At 47.3% G+C, this 19,587-nt stretch overlaps 1 protein-coding gene across 2 annotated transcripts in view; it reads right to left on the bottom strand.

The window, feature by feature from the left end:
- The window catches only part of ARID4B (AT-rich interaction domain 4B), an 897,525-nt gene that overhangs the window by 694,949 nt on the left and 182,989 nt on the right, over positions 1-19,587 (bottom strand). The gene's annotated exons all lie outside the window — the stretch shown is intronic.

Here is a 19,587-nt window from a genome sequence, read left to right as displayed (position 1 = left end):
TTTGTTATTTTCGTTACACATGTTGGATGCCATTGCAAAATTTTTATGGCAGATTTATATTTTGCACACATCCTGGTGGCACCCCGTTTTTTTTCTGGGGAATCCCTGTGACGCATGTCTCTCCCTGGGATCAGTTTATTTATATAACTGTTTACTGTATCTGTTTAGTAAGCTGTAAGAGTCTCAGAGATAGCTCAGTGCTCCCCCCACTAAGTCCAGGTCTACCCATACAGGGTACTTTTTTGGGTGCAAACGTCCCTCTTTACTACTTTTTTTTCTCTATCTTTCCCTACCCGTCCTCTCCTCTCTACCGCCTTGCTCCACCCTCTCCTCTACCCTAACAGACACTTGTGACAGAATCAGCACTGTTTTTTTAAGCTTCCTTATTTCTTATTATGGGGCCCTTTAACATGGGAGTTGAGACCCTTAATGTCCAGGGTCTCAACTCCCCCTAATAAAAAGGTACAATAGGATTTCACTTATTTGCATTGGTCAAAGCACATGTTTGCTTGCAGGAGACACATTTTACCACTCACTCTATGCCTACATTTTTTGCCCGCCAATACCCACAAGTGTATACAGCTTCTGCCTCCTCTAAACAGAGAGGTGTGCTTATCGCCTTCCATCGTACTACACCACTCACTCTCCTGGCGAAGATCATGAACCCTGAAGGCCAGTACCTCATTCTGACTGAACACCTCCTGAATAGTGAAGTTATGATTGTTTCTTATTATGCCCCTAATAAACCCCCTCTCTCGTTTCCCAACCATTTACTAACCATAACCGCAAAATATGTACTCTACTAATCTGTGGCGACTCTAACCAAATACTTAGCCCTTTCTTGTCCCATCTTCTTGGTACTTCCTCTTCCTGCCTCTCTTTCCAGCCAATCCTAAAACATAACTCACTGCTGGACTCCTGACAGTAACAGAATTGACGTCTAGCGGGATTTTGCTAGACCTCAGTACACATTATTCCTACCCTCAAAGTATTTTCCCACATTAATCACATTCCAATTACCATAGGCTGCTCCCCGCTTCTGCTGGCCTCTTTCATAGTACCTTATAGTTACCTTACACTACACTAATCACAGTGCGGTCCTCACTTCACTCTCATCCTTAATTCCTAGACCTAATTTAAATGTCTTGACCATCAATGATCTATTGTTTAGAAATGAATTTCTCTTAAAGATTACCTTTCCAATAATATGTCTGTGGAACATCTCCCCGTTGACATTATGGGAAGCCACAAGTCAGTCATTAGAGAGTATTAGCAGGTTTCCACTTGTGCAAAAAAAACATCTTTTGCATAAGCATCTTGAGGACGCCTTTTACAAGGCTTCCACGGCTTTCATAAATCCATCCTTTCCCGATGACCCTAAACGGGACTTTGAAAAGCAACTTAGAGCTTGACTCCACTTGACAAAATCAGCGGGAAAAACCTCTCCGCAGATCACTGCATCTTACACCCCTCAATTTTCCAGTCACATTTTGTGAGTGGAAAATGAGGGTTTGCGAGCGTGGGCTGCCTCGGAGAAGGGGATACGAGCACCGCCAGCAGGCGGGGTTCAACGGGAGCTGTTCTCCCAGCCAGGGGATGAGAGGAAGTCGAGCTGGCCGATCATCAGAGAGCGGGGATTGCCCGCTGTAACAGCTTTTATTTGAATTGCTGGCTTCTCCGCCGCTCACCGTCACATACAGCCCCGCCTCCTCACCCGGCGCTGCTCACATCACAAAGTCCCACCTCCTTGCTCGGCGCATTTGACAACACTGGTCCAATGGTGGGAGTCACCGGGCGAGGAGGCGGGGCTGTGACTCTTAGCGGTGCCAGGAACCCAGCAATTCAAATGAAAGCTGTTACAACGGGCAAACCCTGCTTTCTGATGATTGGCCAGCTCGAACTCTCTGCACAGGTGAGGCTGTATTGATGGGCACAGGTGAGACTGTACTGACAGGCACAGGTCACACTGTATTGATGGACACGGGTGAGGCTGTGCTGAGGGGCACTGATAAAAGGTGTTAATATTCATTTTTGTAACTTAATTCTGCATGAAACATGTCAATTAAGTGTCAATTCATGAGATAATTTATAAAGGCATGTTTAGGGGCGGGATAAGGATGGGGGTATGGTTGGGGTTGGGTAGGGAAACTGGTGGAGAGTAACTCTTAACTTGAAATTTTGAGCCCTGCGTTTTATATGAAATCTAACAAACCAGACACTTTCCTAGTCCTGGCACTCCATTGGGCTAAATATACCCACAAGCCTGTATGCTTTAAGCTCTCTAGGGACAATTACTCTAGCAACCTACTGAAAGGCCTTGAAGAATTTACCTTTTACTTTACCAAGATACTAATACGTCCAACTAAGCCTGTACGGATACTCTCCTCTCTACTCTTCAACTTCCTGCCCTCTCAACCTCCCAACCAGATAGCCTAGAACGTCCCATTAAAGCTTAAGGGGTTGCAAGCCCTTAAAATGCACAAAAGGCCAGGTCTCGACAGCCTATCGGTGACATTAGTATAAGAAATGTATCGACCTTCCCCCGCTAGTCGAGGCTTACAATTTTCTTTTGGTTAGTCATTCTTTTCGTGCTGACACACCAACATCAACTATTTCCAAGATTCCCAAACCACACACACACAACAGCACTTGGTCCAATTTTAGGCAAAATATTGATTCTGAACCTTGACGTCAAGCTTCTAGCGATAGTTTGTCAACTCGGCTCAACCCCCTTATTGGCTCCTGAGTGCACAAGGACCAATTGCGTATTCCCTCTCAAGTGGGTGACGATATCCGTTGCGTAACACATTTGGCCATGCAGCTCGTACTCGTATACCTTCTTGCTTTATTCCCCTAGACATACATAAAGTGTTTGACACGCTCTCATGGCCCTATCTAAAATGTATCTTGTGTCGCTGGGGATATGGCAAGTATTTTCAGCCATGGATTTCTGCACTATACATCGCAAAGATTATGTACGCTATGCAGGCTTTCGCTCCGATCTTCTCCTGATAGAACATGGCACTTGTCAGTGATACTCCCCTCTCCCCTTCTATTTGATTTAATGATTAAATCCCCTGCCCAATTAATCCATTCAAAGCCCAACATCAAAGGTCTGGAACTAGGAAGAAAACACAAGCTTTGTCTCTTTGCGGATGACTTCCTTATTTGTATGACCTCCATCTTAATTTCTACCTCAAACTTGTTGGAGACGCTATCCTGCTTTGAGCAAGTGTCTAGCCTCACTGTTAATCCAAGCCCTCCTAACCTCCCTACTGACCACTCTGCAAGCCCAACTACGTAAGATTCTCCACTTTTACTGTGCAACCAGGCACATCTCTCTTTTAGGGCCTAAATTCACTGCAAACCTATACACTGAAAATTATCCCCCTTTGTGGACCCATCTTACAACCCTTATGTCTAAATGGGCCCTTTATCCTTGGTCAGCTGCTTGGATAGGCAGGATTACAGTCATCAAGAAGACTACTCTCCTAGATTCTCTATCTTTTTTGGGTACTCCAGATACTCCATCCACTGCTTGCAAATCATTAGCAGTGTGTGGGTTATATTTGGGGCCAAACTTAGACACTCGATTATCCAAGCCTACTTATACACTTTTCTGGATCGGGGTAGGGGGGTTGCTCTCAGTTTATACAACTCCCCTAAACATCATGCTACTAAAGTGACCCCTTGTGGGTGGTATAGAATCTGTTAATGTGACCCCCTATCCACAGCAAATATCTTTTCGGGTTGCTCCATCACACCTCAGACCCCTTACTAAATTTATTATGAGACATAGCCTCGCCCTTTGGGACAGGCTTAAGCTGTTTTGGCCTCCAATCCCCCCATAACTCATTACTCTCCTTTCTATGCATTCCTTCCATCGACCCTGCTTGGTCTTCCCTATCCTCTGCTAGGTCTGTGGCAGGCTTGATCCGAGCCCACTAACTCTTTATGACTACCTCCTTTTAAGTCTTTTACATCACTGTGAGAGGCATACGGTCTTCCCTTTATCAGAACTATTTAGGTATCTGCAAATTTCAGTTTTTTTGAATGGGCCATTAAGAGGATCAGACTCAATGCAGGGACAAACTCACAGTTTCTTTAGGAAAAACATCAAATTTAATCCACAGGATTTTTATAAACAGGACAGGCTTCTTGCCATAAAACAAACAAAAGTACACTTCTGCTCTACTGAGCATTACGGTGTCCATAGTCAAGCCCTTGGTTTAAGGCAAGTGTCCTTCACAATTACAAATAATTGTATCCAAGTTCAGGGATAAGCAGCCAGGCTCCTAGTTGCCTCCTCACATGCCTCATACACAGGGGTCCGGATTCAGATAGAGATACGCCGTCGTATCTCTGAGTTCCGTCCGTCGTTTCTATGCGCCTGATTTATAGAATCAGGTTCCGCATAGATCTCCCTAAGATCCGACAGGTGTAAGTGACTTACACCGTCGGATCTTAGGCTGCAATTCCAGGCCGGCCGCTAGATGGCGTTTCGTTTTTTTAACGCGACGAATATGCAAATGAGGATTTCCGCCGATTCAGAAACGAACGACCGCCCGGCGCATTTTTTTTACGTCATTTGCGTTCAGCTTTTTCCGGCTTATAGTTACCCCTGCTATATGCGGCGTATCCTATTTTAAGTATGGCCGTCGTTCCCGGGTTGAATTTTGCGTAAGTCGGTCGCGAATACGGATGGACGTAATTTACGTTCACGTCAAAACCAATGACGTCCTAACAACGTCATTTGGAGCAATGCACGCTGGGAAATTTAGGGGACGGCGCATGCGCAGTTCGATCGGCGCGGGTACGCGCCTGATTTTAATTCTACACGCCCCGCTAACCTATCTGATTTATGATCCGCCGGCGCAAGTTTTTGAGGCAAGTGCTGTATTTAGAAATCGATATCTCGGTAACGGCAGCAGCTGCTGCCACAAGCAAGGTGTATACATCTCTTCAGGCAGCAGTCCTGTAAACGATAATAGTGGTCTCTACGGCGGATTCACTGTGAGATCATAGTTATCGGCGGTGGGAGAAGGGCCTCCCCCTACCGCCACTCCACCGCTTACTGGAGCCATCGGCAGCGGCAGAGGCGATCTGGTCCTCTCTCGTGCAAGGCATGGATATGAGTGAGGGCAAGATGGCCCCCACCCGTATCAATACCATAGCAGGGTGGAAGTGACGTCAAAACGTCACTTCCACCCATACGTCTTAAAAAGGACAATTTATTTTTGTCATTTTTTCAAATGACAATTTTTTTTTATTGCATTTTAGTCTAAATATGAGATCTGAGGTCATTTTGACCCCAGATCTCATATTTAAGAGGACCTGTCACTCTTTTTTCTATTACAAGGGATGTTTACATTCCTTGTAATAGGAATAAAAGTGACCCAATTTAAAGTGCCCCGTCCCGACGAGCTCGCGCGCAGAAGCGAACGCATACGTGAGCAGCACCGCATATGAAAACAGTGTTCAAACCACACGTGAGGTATCGTTGCGATCGTTAGACCAAGTGCAATAATTCTAGCCCTAGACCTTCTCTGTAACTGAAAACATGCAACCCGTGGAATTTTTTTAACGTCGCCTATGGAGGTTTTTAAGGGTAAAAGTTTGACGTCATTCCACGAGCGGGTGCAATTTTGAAGCATGACATGTTGGGTATCAATTTACTTGGCGTAACATTATCTTTTTCACAATATAAAACAAAAGTTGGGCTAACTTTACTGTTGTCTTATTTTTTTATAAAAAAACTTTTTTACAAAAACTTGTAAGGCCTAGTACACACAATAGAATCCATCCGCTTGAATTTATCCGCGGATCGGTTTCAGCGGATCGGCGGATTTATCTGTTGGTCCGCTGGCGTGTACACACCAGCGGATAAAAATCCCCTCGGACCAGAACGTGTTCAACGTAAACCACGTAAGACGTCACTATAAAGGGGAAGACCAAAGTCAACGGCGCCGCCCTCTGTTCCGCTTTTGCTAGTTCCGTGTTACCGCGTGCTAGTCAAGGTTTGGTTAGAGCCGATTCGCGCTTTTCAGTCTCCGCGTTTTAACAGGTTGTATTCTCGTGTTCAGTGTGTGTGCTTGTGGGATCGTAGTTGGCAATCAGATACCGGCTTGCAGCTCGTTTCTGCGTTTGCAGTGGCGTTCTGTCCGCTGGTATTTGTTTGTCGCGCGTTCTTTGCAGGTACCGCTGGATTTGTGAGTGCTTTCTGTTGGAGTGTGTTCTTGACTGACCAGCCGGCCGGTTTGAAGCCATGATGGAGCAGCAGCGTCGATTCTCGCGAATTGGTGCTGGTTATGGGATTGCTTATGGCCATGTCCAGTGAACCAGTTGTTTGGCCAGGAACAGTGGGAGGAGGCGTTTCTGGGCCAAGAATTGGTTGCGCCAGCGTGACCAGTTTTCTCATATGCCTCTGCTTAGGGAACTCCAGGAGAATAATCCTAATGACTTTAGGAATTTTCTCCGCATGACGGACCCCGTATTCAACCGTCTGCTGGATCTTCTGTCCCCCTATATCACGAGGCAGGACACTGTGATGCGCCAAGCCATCACGGCCGAGCAGAGGCTTATTGCCACGTTGCGGTACCTGGCGACTGGGAGGAGCCTGCAGGACCTCAAGTTCTCGACAGGCATCTCTCCCCAGGCGCTTGGGGTCATCATACCGGAGACGTGTATTGCCATCATCAGAGTTCTGAAGGAGGAGTATATTAAGGTAAGTTTCCTCATTTTAACATCACACTTTTTTTTTTTTAAATGTGTGCGAAAGTCTAATCTTTTTTTCTTCCCTAATAACCATGAGATTGTAATCTGCTGTGTGTTGGATGTTCCCTTTTCTCCCCATGCATGTTGTTAACCTTTCCATGTTCATCTTTTTGGCCTACCTGCATATTTTGACCTTACCCACCATAAACCTGTCCAGCATGCTATCCTAGGCCCAAACACACCTAGCCAATTTTTGGGTGATTTTTTGGCTAATCCATTGTAGTTCTGCCCCCCCCCCTCCTCCGCCCCGAAAATTGTTTCTTGCTCTATCATCAGAGGGATGTGGAGTCTGATAATTAAGTGGGCCTATATTTTTGATCAGAAATACTCACTTCACAATGCTTGTAGGAAATGTGAATCCTGTTGTTGATGTTGCACAATGATGGTTTTTGTATTTTGTTTGCAATGTTTATGTGACAAAGGACTCATTTTGTTTTTTTTGTTTGTCCCCACCCCACCCTGCTCTCCCTCCACACCACAGGAATGGCAGGTCTGTGGCTTCCCAATTTGCCAGCTGCATTGTGATGTTCCCGAACTGCGGTGGCGCTATAGATGGGAAACACGTCCGCATAGTGCCCCCCCCCACCCCACTCGGGGTCCTCTATTATAACTACAAGGGTTTTCATAGTATTGTGTTGATGGCCGTGGTGTCGGCACAGTATAGTTTCTATATGTGGACGTGGGGAGAACGGCCGGCTGTCTGATGGTGGGAGTGTTCTCGCGGCCAGTATTCTACGATCGTCTCAAGCTGGTGTTCTGGCATTGCCACCAGATGAGATAATGTGGAAGGACTTCCGTTTGTGTTCTAGCGGACGAAGCTTTCGGGCTTGGACCTCCCCTCATGCGGCCTTTTCCCCAGAGGACCCTCACCTCAGAGAGGAGGGTGTTCAATTTTCGGTTGCCAGGGCTCGGAATGGTAGTCGAGAATGCCTTTGGGATACTCTCCAACCGGTTCCGCCTTGTTCCTGGACAGCGATACACTTGGCGGAATATAAATTGAACACCATTGTATTTGCCTGCTGCATTTTGCACAACTTTTTACGCAGGCACTCCCAGACGTACCTACCCGACATCGGTTCTGAGGCAAGACTACCCTCAGATACCCCTTCCTGGCTGGACACTGGTCGCGCTGGCTTGGCCACCCAATCAGCTCGTGAGGTACGCGACAAATATGTTGAGTACGTCATGGGTCGGGGGCCATTGCTATGCCAGATGATATTTCTTTCTAATTCGGCCCCCAAAAGAAAGAAATATTCACATAAGTAATAAATAATTGACCATTGGACTTTATACAGTTGTTTGTCATTTTGCTTTTTCTCTTTTTACCTGTCTTCCTGCTTCTCAGCAAAAATAGTGCAGTTCTAGTGCCAAATGTATGGTTCAGGTTTTAGTAAATCAACACAATCGCACATTATTCACTCATCTACAAACTTTGGGCCAGATCCACAAAAACCTGGCGTAACTTAAAAAATCCCATTTAAGTTACACTGCCTTAAAGTTTCTACCTAAGTGCCTGATCCACAAAGCCACTTATCTAGAAATTTCAGGCTGTGTACTAAAATTCGCGCCGGCGCAAGGCGTTCTATTCAAATGGGGCGAGTGCCCATTTAAATGAGGCGCGCTCACCCGCGCTGGCGCCGTACTGCACATGCGCGAAGTTACGTTACGCCGAGTTTTGAGGATCGCGACGGCTTAAAAAAGTTGCGTCGGGGGGAAAAAAAAAAAAAAATGACAGCGTCGCTCGGCATGCATTCCTGAGAGGGAGAACTCCACGGCAATTGTCAAAGAAAAAACCGGCATGGGTTCACCCCCAGGAGCATACCCAGGCCCTTAGGTCTGGTATGGGTTGTAAGGGGACCCCCCCTACGCCGAAGAAATCGACGTAGGGGGTCCCCCTACAATCCATACCAGACCCGTATCCAAAGCACGCTACCCGCCGGTCAGGAAGGGAGTGGGGACGAGCGAGCGCCCCCCCCCTCCTGAGCCGTGCCAGGCCGCATGCCCTCAACATGGGGGGGTTGGGTGCTCTGGGGCAGGGGGGCGCACTGCGGGCCCCCCCACCTCAGAGCACCCTGTCCCCATGTTAAAGAGGACAGGACCTCTTCCCGACAACCCTTGCCATTGGTTGTCGGGGTCTGCGGGCGGGGGCTTATCGGAATCTGGGAGTCCCCTTAATAAGGGGGACCCCAGATACCGGCCCCCCACCCTAAGTGATGGATATGGGTATCACTGTAGGCAAAAAGTAAAGTTATTAAACACACAACACAAGGCTTTTTAAATAATTTATTATTCTGCTCCGGAGGCCCCCCCTGTCTTCGTTATTAGCTCAATTACCAGGGGGGGCTTCTTCTTCACTCTCCGGGGGTCTTCTCCGCTCTCCGGGGGGGGTTTCTTCTTCCGCTCTCCGGGGGGGGCTTCTCCGGACTCCGGGGGGCTTCTTCCATCTTCTCCCCTCTTCCGCTGTTGACTCGGCGAACCCCGGTTCTTCTGCAGATGTCCGGTGCCTTCTTCTTCAGCGCTGGCTGCCTGCTATCTTTGTGTGTTAGCTCAATTTCTAACAGGCAGCCAGCGCGGTCTTCTGTGACGTCAGGGTCTTCTCTTCTGTTCTTCTCCCCTCTTCCGATGTTGCCTCGTCGCCTGTTGTCGCTGTAATGATGGAAGCGCGCCTTGCATCCCATTTATATAGGCATCACCGTCCCATCATGCTCCGGTAGGTACCCACGTGGTGGGTGCACGTGGGTAGGCACCCACCACGTGGGTACCTGCCGGAGCATGATGGATGGTGATGCCTATATAAATGGGATGCAAGGCGCGCTTCCATCATTACAGCGACAACAGGCGACGAGGCAACATCGGAAGAGGGGAGAAGAAGATGACGTCACAGAAGACCGCGCTGGCTGCCTGTTACTAATTGAGCTAACACACAAAGATAGCAGGCAGCCAGCGCTGAAGAAGAAGGCACCGGACATCTGCAGAAGAACCGGGGTTCGCCGAGTCAACAGCGGAAGAGGGGAGAAGATGGAAGAACACCCCCGGAGTCGGAGAAGCCCCCCCCGGAGAGCGGAAGAAGAAACCCCCCCCCGGAGAGCGGAGAAGACACCCGGAGAGTGGAAGAAGAAGCCCCCCCTGGTAATTGAGCTAATAACGAAGACAGGGGGGGCCTCCGGAGCAGAATAATAAATTATTTTAAAAAGCCTTGTGTTGTGTGTTTACTAACTAACTTTTTGCCTATATCCATTCACTTAGGGTGGGGGGCCGGTATCTGGGGGCCCCCTTATTTGAGGGGACTCCCAGATTCCGATAAGCCCCCGCCCGCAGACCCCGACAACCAATGGCAAGGGTTGTCGGGAAGAGGTCCTGTCCTCATCAACATGGGGACAGGTTGCTCTGAGGTGGGGGGGCCCGCAGTGCGCCCCCCTGCCCCAGAGCACCCAACCCCCCCATGTTGAGGGCATGCGGCCTGGCACGGCTCAGGAGGGGGGGGCGCTCGCTCGTCCCCACTCCCTTCCTGACCGGCCGGGTAGCGTGCTTTGGATACGGGTCTGGTATGGATTGTAGGGGGACCCCCTACGTCGATTTCTTCGGCGTAGGGGGGGTCCCCTTACAACCCATACCAGACCTAAGGGCCTGGTATGCTCCTGGGGGGGAACCCATGCCGGTTTTGTTTTTACAAATTGCCGTGGAGTTCTCCCTCGGGAATGCATACCAAATGCCGTCGCTGGAATGGGCTTTTACAAGGTGTGACTAGTTTACACTTTGTAGAACCAGCCCTAATTTTACACTTGCAAAATAACACTTACGGCGAAAAATTGAAGCTGGAAAGCTTTGTGGATCGCCTTAAGTGCTAATTTGCATACTAGAAACGGCATTTCGACTCGAAATGCCCCCAGCGGCGGATGCGGTACTGCATCCTAAGATTCGGCAGTGTAATTCAATTACACATGCCGGATATTCTGCCTAACTTTGGAAAAAGCCTTTTGAGGATCGTTTCCAAAGTTACACACAGACTGAACAGCAGTTAAGTCGGCGTATCTCTTTTGTGGATCTGGCAATTTTTATTTTCAGCTTTTTCATTATCCTTTATTTGTATATATTTTTTCTTAAGAAACATGTCAATATATGTTTTTGGCGATGCTTTTTTTTTTTGGTTTTGTGCGTTTTTAAAAAATTTTTTTTTTTTTCTTTTTTTTTGGTCCCAAAAATATTTTTACAAGTATTTTTGGTTCACAAACAATGTAGTACAATTGTACAATTTTCCCCAACAAACTTGGATTCGCAAAATGTAGACTTCACCAAATTTTTATTTAGTCTTATTTTTTAAGAATTTTTTCTAACCAATTTTTTGGGTGATTTGTTAGGTCGTTATTTTTTAAATAATATTTTTTGATTATTTTTGGGTAAAATATCCAAAAAAAATTTAGTCTCGATTTTATCCAAAATTTAAAACTATTTATTTTCGTTATATTTTACAATAGAGCTAATACAATTTGGATATATTTGTTACCAAATATATTTTTTGGATTTTTTATTATTTTTTTTATTTATTTTTTTCAATATTTTTATTTGTTTTTTCAGGCTTTTTGATTGTAAGCCAATTTTTAAGTAAAAAAAGATTAAAATTATGCAAAAATTGTAAGACAAATGTGTCACATTCACAACAACAGTCATGGTGTGATTTCACACCGGAACACGCCAAAATTTGAAGATGCCCACATTCAGTGTAATTCGCCAAATGTCAGTTCTTCAACATAGAAACACAGACAAATGGCAACATGTGCTATCTGCCATCATGGGTGATCAATGTCTGTGTTTTGTGGGAGCAAACCCTTCCTTGAAAACTACTTGAGAATCGAGGAGGGGGTTGTACCCACAAAGCACAGATATTCGATATTCTGTGATGGCAGATAGCACATGTTGACACACTGTGTGTGCATCTTCAAATTTTGGCGTATTGCTGAGTATAAAATTTAAAATGGTTGGGGGATGGGCGGGGGGGGTGGTGTTCAGTCTTTGACACGGCCCATCATGTCAATGATATTTTTATAGTTTTGTTCTATAACCAGCATTCTTTGCCGCATATTGTCCAGCTCTGTGCAGCACTCCACAATTACATTTCGCACATTCTGTTCCATGAGAACCATCCGTTGCCGCATATTGTCCATTTCAGTGCTGCACTCCATCACTTGCTGGATAATTATTCCAGCACTTGCGCGCGAAAAATGCGGAACAGCATCTTCATCCCCTACAAAATGAATCCAAAAAAAAAAAATCAATTTTACCGGCCTATCTACATCATCTAGGGTTGCCACCTCATCCCTTTAAACCATAAACACATATTAATTACACAGGTTCTGTGGCTGATGAAAAGGTGGTAATTAAACTCACCTGGTGCCATATCTGCATTACATTAGCCACAGAACATGTGTAATCCATATGTGTTCGGGATTAAAGGGATGAGGTGGCAACCCTATCTACATCTGTTTTGCCCTATAAAGCTGGGGTGACACTGACCTGATGGTGTGCGAATTTCCTCCTCCACCACTTCTCCATCTTCAATAACTCCTCCTTCTTGAACCACTTCCCCCTCATCCTCCACGACTCCTCCTTCTTGAACCACTTCCCCCTCATCTTCCAGCACTCCTCCTTCTTCTTCTTCCATCAATCCACCATCTTCAAATTCACAAAAATCATCTTCTTCAAATTCCTCTTCATCCTCCACAACTACCAAATTTAAAATGACTCCATCCTCCTCTCTTCCTTCCTCCTCCTCCTCCACATCATCCTCTCTTCCTTCCTCCTCCTCCTCCACATCCTCCTCTCTTCCTTCCTCCTCCTCCTCCTCCACATCCTCCTCTCTTCCTTCCTCCTCCTCCTCCTCCACATCCTCCTCTCTTCCTTCCTCCTCTCCTTCCACATCCTCCTCCTCCACATGGCCAGATGGTTGATTCCGGGCGTGTCTGGCCCTCTCTGCCTCCTCGAAATGCTGGCGTCTTCTTTCCCCTAAATAACACAAAAAAAAGGTATACTCATCAGCACACAGATATTGTAGATCAGAAATCGCACACATTGCTTAGAAGTTAGAGGCTTTAATTTATTTAGTTTTTAGGTTCTTATCCCCCCAAACCTACATTTTTGGATGACTTCTAGGCCAAGCTCTGATTCTGTCCCTTTTTAGCGAAGTGACACACATGGATGTCCCCCCCTTAAAATTTTGTCTCTGAGACCATACAAATTTTAGTGTAATATTTAGGGGGAGACACAGGTGCTCTGGATTACAGATATGAAAACACCTGCTTAGTAGCACTGTTTGCATTTCCCATTCTAGGATTCGAATTTTAAACAAATATATTTGGACATAATGTTTACAAACAATGTTTCTCCTAACGCCTTCCAGGACGGCACACCAGAGAGATGAGGGCTCCTCCCACAGGAAACACAATCAATTGACAAGTTTGTTATAAGTTCCCACCCACCCCCTTGCTCCTCAGTATTTTGATTGTGTTTCTTCCCGAACACAGCGACACGTTTGTTGTTTTATATTACCTGGAGACGGTGAGGTCGAAGGGTACCCCTGTTGAGGCAGGTTCAGGGAGGCCGGGGAGAGCTGAACTAACCTGTTGGCTTTGGTCGCTCACAGGTCGCCACAAAGATATGCATGGGCGCTCTGAGCTGTGGTGAAAAAGCCATCGTCCCTCTGCAAAAAATCCGCCACGCTGCTGATCACTCCTTCCTGGGGGGGTTTGCAATGGAGCATTGCGCTCCAGGCCTCGCTCTGAGGTACAGGAAGCGCGTCACCGGAGAGTGGGCGTTCCCTACACGGCAACCCGGAAGTGACGCTTTGGCGTGGAGAACAGCGTCGAGCTGTGGGGTCGGCGGCGGATAAACCCCTACAGGTACCGGCAAGCCAAGGACCCAGTCAACCTCCTCATGATGGAAGAGGAAGGGAAGACTAGCGCTGCGGCAACCAAATCCAGATCGGGGGTCGGTGAGTACTGTCCCTCCTGGAAAGGGAGGAAAGAGGAGAGTTAGAGTTCCTGAACTTCAGGATGCAGCTGGTATCGGCTGCCTTCCTCGTTCTCTCTCCCTTTTCTCCCCAGTACAGCCTGCAGCCCCGAGCGGGAAAGAATAACATTGCTGTTTATTATGTTCCCTCTCTAACAGAATCTCCCGGTGAAACCCAGGGGGCCTCTGCTCAATCCTCAGCCTCAGCTAGTTACAGTTCCTCTAAAAAGTGCGGAAACTGTAAAGATAAGCTCCCAAAATCCCATACCAAACCCTTCTGCCACAAGTGTATTAACCAGCTGGCCGGGAAGGAGGCGGCTGCCATGATGAAAAATTTTCTCTTATCAATGCAGTCCGAAATGTTGGCTACGGTTAGAGCTTTCAGGGAGACGGCTACACAAGCAGCCACAGCCCCTAGTACAGAGGAACCGGTCCCTAGAGAGGGTCTGACCTCCCAGGGAAGTCTCCTTGCAGGACCCAGTACCCCTTTCCTACCCTCCCAAATCTTTCTTCATGATCAGGAAGAAGAGGAAAGTGAGGTCATGAGCCAGGTCACTAGACACAGCTCAGAGGGTGAGGAAGATAGAGACTCAGTCATGTCTCAGGAGGAAGGAAAATTGAAAAGGTTCCTCTTCTCAGCAGAGGATGTGGACAGTCTCCTTCAGGCAATCTATGCCACTGAAGAAATTCCAGAGGTTCCAAGAACGACCTCTGCACAGGATAAGGTGTATAGGGGGCTCAGTGAAACACAGGATAGAGTCTTCCCTCTTCACCAATCACTAAAGGAAATAATCCTACAAGAGTGGAAATATCCAGAAAGGAGACTGACCACTCAAAAAACCTGGAAACGGAAGTACCCGTTCCCCCAGTCAGTTGGGGAAGTCTTTTTTAAACTCCCAAAACTGGATGCGGCCCTGTCCCAGATCACAAAACAGTCAGACCTTTCATTTGAAGATGCCGGCAGTATTAAAGACCTAATGGATCGTAGGGCCGAATCACTCCTAAGGAAAGCCTGGGAGGCTAACACAGCTTCTATGGCCCCAGCCTTAGCTGCGACCTGTGTAGCCAGGAATGCAGACCTATGGGTAGAGAAACTGGCAGAACACCTCGCCCAGTTTACGGAGTCAGAGGAAATCTTGGGGTCTCTATCTTTGATAGGGAAAGCTGTCGCGTACTTAGCAGATGCCGCTTTGGAAACTGCTAAAGATTCAGCCAAGACAGCGGCCTTGATCAACTCGTCCAGGCGGGCTATCTGGGTTAAGGCTTGGGAAGGGGACGTCACATCAAAGGGAAAACTGTGTGGACTCCCTTTCCAGGGTTCACTCCTGTTTGGCCAAGGATTAGATGATGTCCTGGTTAGGTCTTCAGAAAAGGGAAAGAAATTTCCTGTGAAACCTAAAAAAGATGGTTTTAAGAAGACTTTTCGAGGCCCCCAGGGGCAAAACAAACAGAAGTATAAAAGAGAACCCAACAGGCGCTGGTTTTACGGCAAAGGGAACAAAAAGAATAATTTGCTCTTTCCCCCTGCCAAAGCTGATGCTAAACAGACCAAGTGACGCCAAGGTCAAAGTAGGGGGGAGGCTGTCCCAGTTTGTACAACAGTGGGAAAGTATTTCAGACAGTCCCTACATACACAAGATGATAAGGTATGGGTTCCGCCTGGAATTTGTTACCTCCCCCCCCCTATGATCACCCTCACGCAGCTCCCCAAGGATACCCTAAAAAGAAGGGCCCTTTTGGAAGGGATTCAGGAATTGGCAGAGCAGCTAGTAATAATACCAGTGCCAGTGGAACAGCAATACCGGGGGTTTTATTCCCACGTGTTTGTGGTTCAAAAACCATCAGGAAAATTCCGCCTGATAATAAACCTGAGAAAACTAAACAAATTTTTGGAACAAAAAAAGTTCTCCATGGAGAGTATTTACTCAGTAAGAAAGAACCTCATGAAGGGAGCCTACATGACAACCATAGACCTGAAGGACGCCAATTTGCACGTGCCAATTCACGCGGACCATCAGGCGTTTTTGAGGTTTGCGGTAGTGGTAGGGAAGGAAATCTGTCATTGGCAGTTCAGGGCGCTGCCCTTCGGCCTAACCTCCAGCCCCAGAATCTTTACAAAGGTACTGGCAGAGGCGGTAGCCTTCCTACATCTTCAAGGGATATGCCTTATACCATACCTGGACGATCTGCTGATCTCCGGTCAGACAGAATCACAGGTTCAGAGGGATACCAACAGTGTGATGGAGGTTTTAAAAAGCCTAGGCTGGATTATCAACCTAGAGAAGTCCTCCCTCATACCAGAACAGGTGAAAATATTCCTGGGCTACACTATAGACTCCAGGCTTCAGACGCTCTTCCTGCCAGAAGAAAAAATAAAAAAATTGGCGTCAGCAGCAGAAAATCTGGTGAAATTCCCCAGACTTCCCAGGAGGTCAGTTATGAGAGTACTATTCTTAATGTCGGCATCCATACCAGCGGTAGTCTGGTCCCAGTTGCATGCCAGGATACTCCATTTTTCCTTTCTGTCCTCTTGGGACAAGAAGGAATCCCTGGATCAGGAGATTCTACTCACCCCTCAGGTCCTGTCGTCCCTAGAGTGGTGGACCAGTCACCAGAACCTAAGGGAAGGTCGACCTTGGGCCCAATGGGATCCGGTAAAATTAACTACGGATGCCAGCACATGGGGGTGGGGTGCCCACATGGGGGGGAAAAAAGCCCAGGGAAGATGGAGCTACCTTCTAGCTCGTCAATCTTCCAATTTCAGGGAACTCAGAGCAGTGGGAGAAGCCCTGAAGGCCTTCCAACAAGATGTCATAGACAGGGAGGTCCAGGTGAGCTCAGACAACGCTACAGTAGTAGCCTACCTGAACCACCAAGGCGGTACCAGATCCGGGCCCTTATTGGAACTAACCATGGAAATTCTGGGCTGGGCAGAGAAAAAGGTCACCTCCATCTCAGCCATACATATAAAGGGGACAGACAACATAGAAGCGGACTTCCTCAGTCGCCAACAAATAAGACAGGGAGAATGGGAATTGAATCCCAAGGTCTTTCAGGCCCTAGTTCTTCAGTTTGGCGAACCAGACATAGACCTGTTCGCAAACCGGAAGAACAGGAAAGTGAACAGGTACTTCTCAACCTCCGTAGAATGGGATTCCGAGGGCCTGGACGCGTTGTCCCAGAACTGGCACTTCAGAATGGCATACGCCTTCCCACCCCTGGCGCTAATTCCGCGGGTACTCCAGAAAGTCAGCAGGTCCCCCGGTCAGGTCCTCCTTATTGCCCCATGGTGGCCAAGGAGGACATGGTTTGCGAATCTGAGATTCATGTCAGTAGCAGAACCTCTGAAACTGCCAGCCAGAACAGATCTCCTCAGGCAGGGTCCAGTGTTTCACCCGAGACCAGAGTTTTTTCAACTAACAGCCTGGTTAGTGAGCGCCAGATTCTGAAACAAAAAGGTTGTTCAGAAAAGGTGATAAATACTCTCCTTACAAGTAGAAAGCCGGTCACCAGAAAAATCTACTTAAAAGTATGGAAAACTTTCCAGACCTGGAGTAGAAAAAGACTACCCAGTCGGTTCCGGTTATCCTGGATTTTCTCCAGGATGGAGCAGACGCCGGGCTTAAGGTTAGCACCCTGCGGGTACAGGTAGCAGCCCTCTCCGTGTACCTGGATAAAAGATTAGCGAAGGACGACCTAGTTAAGAGGTTCTTACTAGCTAGGGAAAGAATGTCCCCCGTCCTTAAAAGCTTCTATCCACCATGGGACCTTACTAGGGTATTAGAGTCATTATCTATGCCCCCTTTTGAACCTTTAGAGAAAGTTTCCCTTAGGTTCCTTACGTTAAAATTAGCCTTTTTGTTAGCTATTACTACAGCTAGGAGGGTGGGAGATCTGCAAGCTCTGTCCATGAAAGAGCCCTTCCTTAGGGTGCAACCAGACAGGGTCACTCTCAGGGCAGATCCCCTATACCTACCTAAAGTAGCATCCTTACTCAACAGGACGCAAGAAATGATATTGCCGTCCTTTTGTTCAGAACCAAAGAACGAGAAGGAATTTAAGTTTCACTGTTTGGATGTAAGAAGGTGTCTTCTTATATATTTAGAGAGAACCAAAAGTTTTAGGAAATCTAACCATCTCCTAATCCTCTATGCCGGAGTCAGGAAGGGACTGCAGGCCTCAAAGCCATCAGTTTCAAAATGGATTAGAGAAGCTATCTCAGAGGCTTATCAGTGTGCAGGAGAACCAGCTCCACTTAATATCAAAGCTCATTCAACCAGATCTCTGGCGACATCCTGGGCTGAGAGAGCAGGGGCCTCCTGGGACCAGATCCGTAGTGCGGCTACCTGGTCAAGTCATCACACCTTCCTGAAACACTACCGTGTAGAATTGTTGTCACAGCAAGACCTGGCTTTCGGTCGGAAGGTCCTCCAAGCTGTGGTCCCACCCTGAGGTAGGCCTGAGGTCCTTTAATATCCTCTCTGGTGTGCCGTCCTGGAAGGCGTTAGGAGAAAACTTACGTTAGATCTACCGGTAACGGTATTTCTACGAGCCTTCCAGGACGGCAGGCCTACTACCCACCCTATGTGAAGAAAGGTAAGCTATATGCTAAATGGTAAGTACCGATGGGGTGCCCCTTGTGAACCAGTTCAAGATTACTTTATTAAATACTGAGGAGCAAGGGGGTGGGTGGGAACTTATAACAAACTTGTCAATTGATTGTGTTTCCTGTGGGAGGAGCCCTCATCTCTCTGGTGTGCCGTCCTGGAAGGCTCGTAGAAATACCGTTACCGGTAGATCTAACGTAAGTTTTTTGGCCAGAGAGGCATGTCCAGGTGTGTTGTTCCTGGGCCAACATCGTATTTGGGATAAACAATCTGATGTGAACGATGTTTCCTATTAACACTCGTTGCCCAAGCAAATTTGTTTTCCAAAAAAACTTCTATTTCAACATGTGTTCAGAAGTACAACAAGGCCAAGGAGACAGATCTAGAAATGTACCTGACCAAACGTTAACAAATAAAATTTCCCCCCCCCCCAACAAACAAATAAATAACTTACTTTTCTTCAGGATTTTTTTTATTTTCTTAAACTGATGGGGCTCCCGCAGTTTCAAGTCGGACCACCGCTTCCGTAGCTGCTCTTTGGACCTGGTGACACCGAACATCCTCTGCATTCTCCTTGCCACCTTGTCCATAATTTTCTCCTTCCTGCGGTTTGGGGTCTTGTATGGGCCATATTGCCCATCATAGTCCTTCCTCCGCATTATTTCGACCAGCTCCACCATTTCGGCAAAAGCCATATTAGTGGCCTTATAACGTTTTGGCCTGGATCGCGACGTTCCTGCCTCTGTCACTTCACTTGCGGCCTGAGAGCTCCGTGCACGCTCGTGTGACATCGCCATCTTTCCTTCCCACAGAGATTAGGGGCGTGGAAAAGAGGAAATGTCCCGTCAAGGGCGGGGACGAGGGCGGCGTTTCATGCATACGCGAAGTGTAGAGAATGAATAAGACGTGATAACGTAGGTTACGCGGAGATTATTCGCTCGTTTTATAGAAGTTACATAGTTAACGCCATATTTTTGGAGTTAACATTGATTAGGGGGCATGGCAAAGGTGACGGAGGCAGCGTGTCACGCACACGCGGAGTCTATTAAAGGGAACCTATGTGATTACGTAGGTTACGCAGAGATTATTTGAACATTTGACAGAAGTAACCTAATTAACGCCATATTTTTAGAGTTAACATTGATTAGGGGGCATGGCAAAGGTGACGGAGGCAGCGTGTCACGCACACGCGGAGACTATTAAA

The sequence above is a fragment of the Rana temporaria genome, chromosome 4 (assembly GCF_905171775.1).
Source record: "Rana temporaria chromosome 4, aRanTem1.1, whole genome shotgun sequence".
Classification (NCBI taxonomy): domain Eukaryota; kingdom Metazoa; phylum Chordata; class Amphibia; order Anura; family Ranidae; genus Rana; species Rana temporaria.
This window is presented reverse-complemented; position numbering and strand designations above follow the sequence as displayed.